We start from the raw sequence: 10,656 nt of genomic DNA on the forward strand, positions 1-10,656 counted from the left end.
TATTGGCCTTGTTTGCTGTTCAGCGCCATAATTTATCACAAGAGAAACATCACTCTTTCTTTTATTATTGGGGTTTTACAGTGCTTTAGACCACAGGGCAATACCCGCTCACGTCAAAGTCCGGGTGGAGTTTGGGGGAACGATGGATCGATCTGCAGGACAGGATTTGCCAGGGAGGGGACCAGGGGGGCAGGTGGTGATGCTGGCAGGAGCGCGTCCCCATCGTGTGCCAGGCGTTGCACCGCCCACCCCACGGCCGCATCCAGCCCGGGCTGTAGAGCAGCCAGCGTGCTGACTTTACTCTCCTGCGTGCGCATTCAGTTTGAACGGGAATCACAAATCTGGCGTCTTCTGACTTCCCAGCACTTGAGTTGCCAGTCTAAGCCTGGCTTTTTTTATGCCTCTTATTAAATAACTTGACAGTAGCTCGGTTAGAACAATATATCTTACACAGATGCAGCAATTCCCTAATCGTGCGGTGCCAGCAAGGTTTTGGTTGCAGTTTTCCTGTGACTTTGCTGCAAAAGGGACAAAAAGTTCACAAACCTGAATCTTAGGGGCCGTTTGTAATTGCACACTAGGAAAAGCAAGTAGTCCAAGCAGGCTCTTGATTTGGGGGCAGGACGTTATCTCTGTGCTTCTCCCCAACGCGAGGCAGTGCCACCCGGCTGTGCAGGTGGGGACAAGGGTGGGGACAGCGGTGTGATGCTGGGGTTGAGATGTCACAGGGCAAAGCTGAGCTGGGGGCACCTTGGGGCTGGGGACCTGGTAGCCCAGCATTTGCAGGGCTATGGGGCACGCACCGCTGCGAGCCCCAGCCTCCTTCTGCGGGAGCTGTAGATGAGCAGGTGGGAAGCTGTAACTAAACCGCTGACTTTGCTGTCTCCTGATAACAATGAGTTTGTTTAAACTTTCATGATTTTTTGAGAGGAAGCAATGTTTGCTCTTTTGTTGGTTTTTTTTTCCTCTTGTGTTTTGACGGTTTTGTTTCACTGGGGCACTTTTTATGAGGAGCATTTTATTATTTTACTATGTTATTCATCTGCATTTTAATTGCACACAATAAAACTTGAAAGCTCCCAGCAGAGAAAATCCTATAGTACTTCCCATCCTGTCCCACTGGGGACGAACTGCTGGGGTCACGTCATTTGTCAACAAACAGGGCTGAACCCTTTGTAAGAAACGTGCTGATTTTCCTGAACTATAAGAGTAACAACTTTTAGTCGATGTTGTCAAATGGTTAAATTTAACCCGCCTTCATTTTGAGGTTACAGGGTGTGTTTTGAACGGAGCTGGTATTGTTTGGAGGCAGGACAAGAAAGCCCCGAGAGCACCAAGCCTTCTCGGGTGAAATGTGTCATCTCAAAAGCCCTGACAAATGCCAGTAGCCAAAATACCAGGGGAAGCATCCGTGCCCCCGCAACGGCTCCGCTTTGCGTCCTGCCCCCTACACCACAGGCACTGCTGGGGTTCGGGCTAACTCTGCAGAGAATTCTCTAAAACCCCTTCCCATTTGCCAAGTGCGGTTGGGTTTGGTTTTGTTCTCTGATCTCCAAAACCAAAAATTCCCGGCTAAATGCCTCCGGGGAAATCCCTGGAAAACTCCCCTGTGAAGCTCTGTGGGGTTTGGAGAGCGTTCCCCACCCGCCGTGGGAGTGCGACCGAAGGGCTGAGCCCACCCTGATCCCGGTTCCTCACCTGCCCAGACCCATGCGGCAGGATTAAACCCACGGTGCCACCAGAGCCGGCTAATTCTGCATGCGTGCACGAAAACAATAAAAAAATTCATCTGCATGTCAAGGTTAGACCTTCAGGTCTCTGCACTTGGGCTCTGTGCATGAGACGTGGAGCTTGTGCTTGGTTCCTTGCAAACGCACGCCAGCGTCTTGTACTTGAAAGATTATGGCCTGTAAATCACTTTACCCTCCACCTTTCCATGGCTCGCTGTCATCTGACAGACGCTTTCTCCTTGTAATTATTAAAGGAAAGGGAAAAAAAACAAACAAACAAAAAAGGCAAGTTAAAGTTTTCATGCAGAAAGTGAAGCAGCTCAAATTGCATCCAGAAAAAAAAAAAAAGTAGTCTCCTATTAAAACATCATCCATCCATTCCTCCCCCCCGCCCCCAGCTGATATTTAAGGGGATCAGAAGCAGAATTGCAAGGCAGCATTTAAATCAGGCCGGCTGCTAGCTCCATATATTAGTGCACCTGTGTTTCTCATCAAACGTGCTACCAAAAGGACTGGTTAAAAGTGCTTTGATCTGACTTTAAATATCCCCAAACATCAGGAACTGGAGGTATTTTAATCTGATTTTACTGGAACTGTGCCGATTTAAGGAAAACAGAACCCAAAATTAAGTTCATATTTTCCATCAATCCCTGGAGTTTGGAAAGAGGAGATTTTTACTGTGAGTGGGGATGGCAGGAGAATAACCTCAGCTCTGCCGCTATCACTGTGCTTGGCAGTCGGTCGCAGCAAGGCAGGAGCATCTTTGGAGCAGCACTCTGCCACCAGCTGCTTAGAGCAAGAAATGTGGTGCTCCGGCCTTCCTTCCTTTTTAGACTTCTGTGGTTTGGGTTTGTTTTTTTCTTCAGCTTCTTTCCCTGCTGCATTTAAAGTCCAAGTTTATCTCCGTAACTATAAAGCACATGGGACATTTTCACACGCGGTCCCTCTTGCGAGCATCATTGAGGAGGACGGTGTTTCTTATCCTAGGGTTTGAATGTGACTCTTCTGGTGCAAAACCCTGAGTGTAATTTAAATGCCCAGGGTCTGATCTCACCTCAACCTGTCTTACTCCATCGCGCACACCCATTTCCCTCGAGGGAGTACTAGAAATCCTCTCTCCATCCTCCCACATCCACACTGCAGCCCTCCGAGCGTGGCGACGTTCTCCGGAGCATCAATGGTCTCTCGGCAGCTCCCAGCCATGTTTGCAGAGGAGTCTGGCGGGACCGAGCCCAGAGACTCAAACAAACCCGTTTGTTTCCTGCACATCCGATTTTCCCTTCCCTCTGCTGTGTTTGTGCAAGGCAAAGCCGGGCTTTGACACGACGCTATTATTAGCTCTTTCTCTCCTGCGTCAGAACCTCGGCTGGTGTCACCTGGCAGCGCCCCGGTGACTTGGAGCTGAGGATTCAGCCTGGAGAAAAGCTTTAATAAGGAGTTTATTCTCAGGCTACCTGCTCAGCAGATGTTTCTGTTTGTTTAGTTTTATGTTTACTTTAATTCTGCTCCTAATGTGCCTTTTATAATGTCTTCTGGCAATAGTTCTAGACCTGCACTGGATGGATGATAGCCTCTGTTGTTAAAGGCAAAGCTTGGGCTCTGAGCTGTGTTATCTTCAGATCTCTCCAGTGAGACTTAAGAACTTGCTAAAACATTCAGCTGTAAGCTTTTTTTCCCAGGACAGCACAGGATTTTCCCAGTGTCTCTGCGCTCCTCTCCCTGCCCTTGCAGGAATCATTGCACCTCACTGCAAACCGCGGAGCAGGTCCAGCCGCTGCCCCCTTCACAGCCCCCCTCTTACCCAGCCATGGACAACAGGACCAAGCTGCAACATGCTGCAGATTCCCTTTCACTTCAGTGCTGGATAAAACCCCTTGACTTTAAAAAGTAGGATTTTTCAAGCAAATGAGGCTGGCTGAAGGCACGGGAAAGCGAGACGTATTAAGCACAGAAAAGAATGAGACCACTCTTGGTGTGGTGGTGGGCTCATCAAAAACAAGATGCGTGCCCAGACAAGACAGGCTGAAAGATTATCTCCCACCCTGAGAAAAAAAAAAGAAAAAAAAAGACAAAAAAAAAAAGACTTTTCTTTTCCCAGTGGCCAATTGTTTGGCTGGACGTTGATTGAGAGCTCAGGCTCAGATAAAGGCTGGAGAGTTGGCGATAAAATCAAAAAGGCAGTCGGAGTTTGGGGCCAGCCAAGTTGTCATTTCCCAATACTGCTGCTGCTGTCATCCAGCCTTCTGGGGCACTGAAGAGTCTGCAGTGAACTGCTAAAAAGTATTTTGAAACATAAAGTCAAACCCTTATTCCAGAGCGGTTCTCTCCTCCACAGACCCAGCTCAGCCTTCTCTTGGATATTGTGCTAAACTTCAGCATTTGATCAGAAAAAAAAAAAAAAAAAAAAAAGAAGAGATAAAACATATAGGTAGAAATCAATGGAGCCTTTAAACACTGCGCTGTGAAAAAGGCTGCACTTTACTGTTGTCTTTCTGAACCCTGTGAAATGCTGGGAAACTGTTTTTAATAAACAAGAGTTCAAACAGTGGGGCTCCGTAGCCAACAGTCACGCCTTAAACTCTAAACTTTACATGAAAACTCTCAGATCCCTTTGAACTCTTTTTTTCCTCCCTGGCAGAGGATTCCAGTGTTTATGCATTTTTTTGAGATTGCTGGCGGGATCATGAGGAGGGTTTTAATATTTTTTTTTAAACAATCTCCTGCCTTCAGAAACCATTAATGCCCACTAAGAAACATCAAGGCATTGCTTTGAAGTGCCTTCTGGCTACAGCCCTCTTACACTCTTTGGTTACTGTGCAATCAAATAATTAAATGGAGTCTAAAAAAATTCTTTTACCTGGTAATTAAACACCCCATGTTGGACAGTTGCAAGGGTTTTTAAAGGCATTGCAAATCTACAAAGACTTGAAACACAAAAGCGCTACGTGCCACTAGAATAAGTGAGTAGACACTTTCTCCCTACTTTGGCAACCTGTCAGGCAGGCAAGGTAAGAGCTCGCCCTCCTCTTCCCAGCTTAACCAAGGTCAGTGCGGCGAATCCCGAAGGAGAAAGGACAGAGCAGAGAGTCATAAATTAGCAAAGCTAAACTCTCAAACTTTTTTTTTTTTTTTCATTTGTTTGTTTGCTTTGGAATAAACAGTAAGGAAGAAAAAGTTGGAAATAGTATTTTGGCTACTTCATCAAATGTTGAATTACGGGCCGGAGGCCATCCCAAAAGGCCATGAAGCCCAATTTGGACACGAGCTGTCTCTGAAGGCTTTGGGCGGTTGGCTCGGTGCAGCGTGGTGGCTCTCGGGAACGTCGGGACGCGAATGCCACCCTCGCCGGGTGGCACGGGGACACCAGCACTGGGCTGTGGTTGACAGGAGACTCAAGCTCATCCTTTTGTGGAAGACTGTGGAAGAACAAGGGCATTTTGGTGACAGCTTCAAAAGAGCAGGGCGGGCATTGTAATGGGGTGTGTTGCGATCCGGTGTCCAATAATAATTCCCTGGCTGGGAGGAGAGGGAAAGGGCCACCTCCTCCACTCCTGCGGAAACTCATGTCCCTTCAAGGTACCCTTTTGATGGAAGCTTTCTGAAACCCGGTTGTTTCACTTCCCAGAAGTTAGCTGAGAAAGTTTTCTCTGGTTCCAACCTAAATTGGCCTTTCCTTCCTGGAGCTCTGCTTTGATCTGGGCATTTGAATCTCAATGCAAAACCCGGTGCTTTGCCTGGTTTTTACATGGCAACAACACGGGGCAGGATTTAACCCCTTCCCAGCTGTGCTCCCACCCACACGCTCCATCAGCTGCCCCCTAGCTAGTCCCAAATCGTTTTCGGGTACCGGCTGGTTTCACAGCATCTGTCCCAGGAGCGGTGCCTGGTCCCCAAGCCCTGCCCTTCCCCTCTGGTGGGAGGTGGGTTGGTGTCTGGGGGCAAAGACCCCTCAGCTGCCACGTAGTCCTTTAATGTTTGTACCTGGAGAGGAGAGACACTTTGGTTAACAGCTTGCTGTGAAACATTTGGAAAGGGTGTTGTGCTTGTAGGGTTGCAAGAAACCTTTAGAGACGTAAGGATTTTAGGAAACAAGAGCTTTGGAAAAGGCACAAACCCTTTTGTGCCAAGCTCTGCCAGGCTGTTGCAGCCACCTGCAAATGCTTTTGAGGGGTGGAGAGTTTTTGCTGGACTCTTTGCTGTTCATATGTTAGGGCTGGATGAGATCTTGAGGGATCAACCGGGCTCCCTCGCAGGGAGGATGCCAAGGCTGCAGTGCTTCTCTGGGAGGCAGCTCTGCGAGCAGGGGGAACGGGAAGAGCCAAGGTAGGAGCATCCCAGCCGCACATCCCGTTTATCCTTTGACTTTTGATGGATTTTGGGGGGGGATGAGAGCTCGCTTTGAGCTCGCACGGCAGAACGCAAGAAGGAGGGAAAGGCGAGGAGAGCTGCCGCGGGAGCGGGAGCAGGGAGCCGGGAGTGCTGCGACTGCAGATGAGAAGGCAGCGCTGGCGACGCGCGTTAGGAATGACGAGGCACTTGTTTCAAAGCAGGATGAACTGTAGGGTTCAGAGATGTTCCAGACTCCTGCAGGGCCCAAGACAAATGTTGAAAGCCAGAATTCCCAGAGGGTCTTTCTGTTTTCTTTTTAAAAAATAAAATAATAATAAAAAAAAAAATCTACCTGTCAAATCTTATCAAGTGAAGCGCTGAATTAAGGAAGGCAAGACTTAATGGGCTTTCTTCCCTAAAAATAGATCTTCTCATGAAAGAGATGAAGGGCATTGCCCAGGGAGGTCAGCCAAAATTGTCTGAAATTATGCTATCGCCCAGATCTGATGTCCAAAATTAGCCTCCTCTCTCGCTACGTGGGTTCAATGCTCCCTGAAGATTAAACGCATCACAACACTCATTTAATTTAAAAGAGAGGCTAAAACATATGGCATGCCATGGTTTAAATGTTGTTAGAAAAATTCAGCTTGGGACTCTTATGATTAGTAATATGCTAATGAAGGCAAGGGGGAAAGGAGCGTGTGTGTGTGCAGGGCTGCGGGAGGAGGCTGGGCAAGGCTGCGGGCAGGAATCGGGAACGTTGCTGGGAAGAACGGACCTGAACCAGAGCTGCTTTCACCATCCAGAACTAGTCTGATCTTTTTTCAGAAGGGGAAGGAAGATGATTTGCCTTAAATAATTCTCCAGCCTCCTCTGTGTGGGTGTTTTCTGGGCTCTGTGATTAAGGGAGAGCATTTAAAAGCAATGGGATAGGAGCCTCGTTTAAAGACTGAGCGTTCCTTTCTTTTTTCCCTTTTTAATTAATCTATCTGAGGTTGCTGCTGGAGTAGAGCAGTTGGATGAAGGTGTTTGAGGAACATGAGGTTAATGGGAGGTGAAAGAGGAAGGGAATAAAATTGCCGATAGGAGCCAAGCAGAGTGCGAACCGGCAGATGCTCCAGGCCAGCCGGCGCGCGGCTGACTCACGGGTTTAGAGGAATAAATTCCCCAGGTTGGGGTCGGGGGGGAGAAAACGGCCTCGGGGGGAACCGGCAGCGCTGCTGATCCCGGCACCTGGGAAAAGGAGGATGGAGCTTGCATGGGACTTCACCAGTGCAAAGCGCCATCCCTCCCTGATACCAGCGCTGTTAAAAATAACATACAGTCCATCTTTATGGTCATGAGGGCAGAGGGGGATTTTGTCACTGTTTTGGGGTCTTTGTTTTACCGTTTGAGAACCGGGTTTGCAGAAGAGCACTGGAAGGGTATGGACAGGGGTGCTGTGCCTTGGGATGCTACCAGTGATGTGGAGCTTGGGGGCCCTCGGAGGGTGCAGAGGGGCTGCGGGACGGTGGAAGGTCACTTATCTGTGCATTGGTTTCCTGCAGAAATGATCCTCAAATTATTGCTGCCTGCTCCCAGTCTCCACTGCCGCCAGTCCTCAGCACTGCGGGAGGCAGCCAGCATCCCTCCTCCACCCCTCGCTTCCAGGGGAGCTGCCGGGCATTTTGGGGGTTTGAGTTGGGTTTACCGACTGAGACCACCGCTGGATGTAGGGTCATGTACCAGGGATGTGTGTCCGCCCTGCCCAGCCCCGCTCCCCACCGCTTCAAGCCTTTATCTGGGACCGAGCAAGACCGTTGCTCATCTCCACGCACCCCAACAAATCCCAGCTGTGAAACACTCAGGAAAGGGTTTGGTTTTGGGGTTTTTTTCCCCAGAAAAAGCCTCTAGGTGAAGCATGCCCATGATTCCCAGCCCTCTGCTCCCTCCGGGCTCCATGGCCCAAATGCTCCCGAGGACCGTTAAAGGTCCATCAACGCGTTTTAATTGTGCAGTAAGCAGCGCCGGTGTTTTTGTTGGACCGTGACCAGCCTGCAGAGCAGACACGCGGCTTTGAACCTCGCCCGGCCACCGCTTGCCCCGTCCACGCCGTGCCGGACTAACACAGGCAGGTTTACCTACCTCCGTGGGTGTTGTGGGGTTTAATGAATGTTTCCAGCATGCTTTGAAGATGAAAAACGCTCTAAGTGTGAAGTATTAGTCCGATTTAAGCATGTGGAGTGGTTAGGTCTCGCTCACGCCGTCCTTCCTGCAGCGGTCGAGCCCTGCTCAGGTTTGGTGGTTTGTTTTTTTCCCCGCAGAGCCAGCTCTCCCTGCCGCCGTTCCTCCTCTGGAAGGGCCCAAACCGGGACATTTCCACAGGTACCGTAAGGCTGCAAGCGGCTCTGCGGGCACTTTTTTTCCCCACCATGAGTTTACACAGCTTTCGTTAAACCAGATAAACTAAAAAAAGCCACGAGGGTCAAAATAAGATCTTGCTCACTCCCCATATTCTGTACCATTTAAAAAAAAAAATATGTGTTGGTTGGATGTTACACTTTTTAAGCTGTAACAGTAGAACTTTCCCACGCTGCCTCTCCATTTAGCAGCTGACAAGCCAGACCTGTAATCACGATCTTTATCCCGAGACAGACTAAAAACCAAAATGTTTCTGAAACGCTGAAGGTAGGTGAACATTTTTCAGAGTGTCACATATTAAGGTGGTGTCTAACGAGCTCCATGTCCCACTTATAATTGAAACAGAAGAGAGTATTCACTTTTCATTCATTTTTAAAAGACTATTCAAATACCCTTTCATCTCCGCTAAACAGCCTGTCATGTATTTGAAGCCATTTTATATTTTGTTTCTACAGACATCCAAAAAACAGAGGTGAGTATTTTGGAACATTGATAGAAAGATGCAAAGGCTTGTGAGGCACTGAATGGCTTCAAGCTGCCTCAAACACATTCATCTTCCCAAGAAGAATTAGGCACAGTGTGATTCATTTTAATAGCAGAAGAAAAATAATACTACGATGTAGTGCTAAGTTCCTAACCTTTGATGGTAGACTAAAAAAAGAGAGAGAGGGGGGAAAAAAAAAAAAAAAAAAATCTTTCTTCCCTTATGTTGTTGAAGTCTCCCTACACCCATCCGTTATGTCCAGCTTATCAATTAAGATGAACCCCATGAACTTCAGATGTTTTTTTTTAAAACAAGGCACCAGCCATTTAAATGTGTAAAACTGCCTGCAGCTCCCTTGAACCGCGGGATTCAGTCCCGAGCTCTGTGTACTCGGTGTGAAGTTGAGCCCTTTGATAGAAGTTTTACTGATGTTTTAAATGAAGTCTTCTCATACACACAAAATAACCCAGATAATTTAAAACCTCATGGAAAAAAATAGGGTGGAGAGAGGGGGGAAAGGAAAAAAAAAAAAAAAAGTAGTCGGTGCCATTGGTCTAGCAAAAGAAAAGAGGCTGGCTTTGGTTACCACCAGGCCAGACCAAAAGCCTTTCCACAATTGCTTTCCCAGGGTTACTCGCCTGAGCCGGGGAAGGTCTGGGCGACAGCTGGGAGACAAATCCATCCCTGGTATGGGCAGCTTCCCTCAGGAACAAATTAAGCTCGGTCAGCTATAAAATAGGTTTTGTATCATAAATACCGGCGAGAGGGAAGGCGCACGGGTAAGAGCTCCCCGGCGTTTGTCCTGCTCAGTTGCTTCCATCAAACCTCTCCCGTCTCGGCCAAGGCAGCCACGTTAGTCAGGACTTTACAAAGCCGGGTTTTGCTCGAGCAGGTGCTGCGGGGGGATTAAGGGACCCACCCCCCCCCCCCCCAAGCAGCCCCAGCTCCTTCGCACCTGGGCGAGGCTGTGCCCACCCTCCATCGCCTAACGACGAAGCCCTCTGATGTGCCATGGCTTTGCAGAGCTCCAGCACTGGGCCACCACATCCTGGCTTCATTAGCCCAGTTACGGAGGAAGAAAAAGCCCCCATGCCTCCATCAGCCCCGGCTGAGTTACCTGAACGAGCTGTATGTGATTTCATCATTGCACTGAAGTGTTCCCCGGCCTTTGCCTTGCCTACTTGAGCTGCAACCGCTTCCCAGCAGGAATAGCTCCTACCAAGGCTCAGCTGCTATTTCCAGCTACCACCATACATGAGAAGAAAAATTTTAAGGCATTAAGGGTGGTGGGGGGGGAAAAAGTCAGACAATATTAATTTGAAAAATATAAAATTTTAATAAAGGCTACATCTCTTAATTACAATAATTATTGTACCAAGTAATTTTTTTTTTTAAATGAAACTCTTTATAATGCATAATTTACAGTATAAGTAGAACAAAATGCCATGGCAAAAGTCATGAGTACAGGACTTGTAATAAAAGGCATAAAATATATTTATACATAAACCCCTTAAACAAACAAGGGAAAGCTTGAACCCTGAATATAGGGCGACGCATGGTCTCGTAACACCATGCAGGCACAGGTACTGTACTGATTAAATTTTAAAAACACTAGAGATAGTGTATTAATATTTTCACCATACATTTTCTACAATATATACAGACTTACACAAAGTAGCAATGGCAAACAGAATGCACAGATTAACTTAATCA

Source organism: Balearica regulorum, chromosome 18, assembly GCF_011004875.1.
Source record: "Balearica regulorum gibbericeps isolate bBalReg1 chromosome 18, bBalReg1.pri, whole genome shotgun sequence".
NCBI classification, from domain to species: Eukaryota; Metazoa; Chordata; class Aves; order Gruiformes; family Gruidae; genus Balearica; species Balearica regulorum.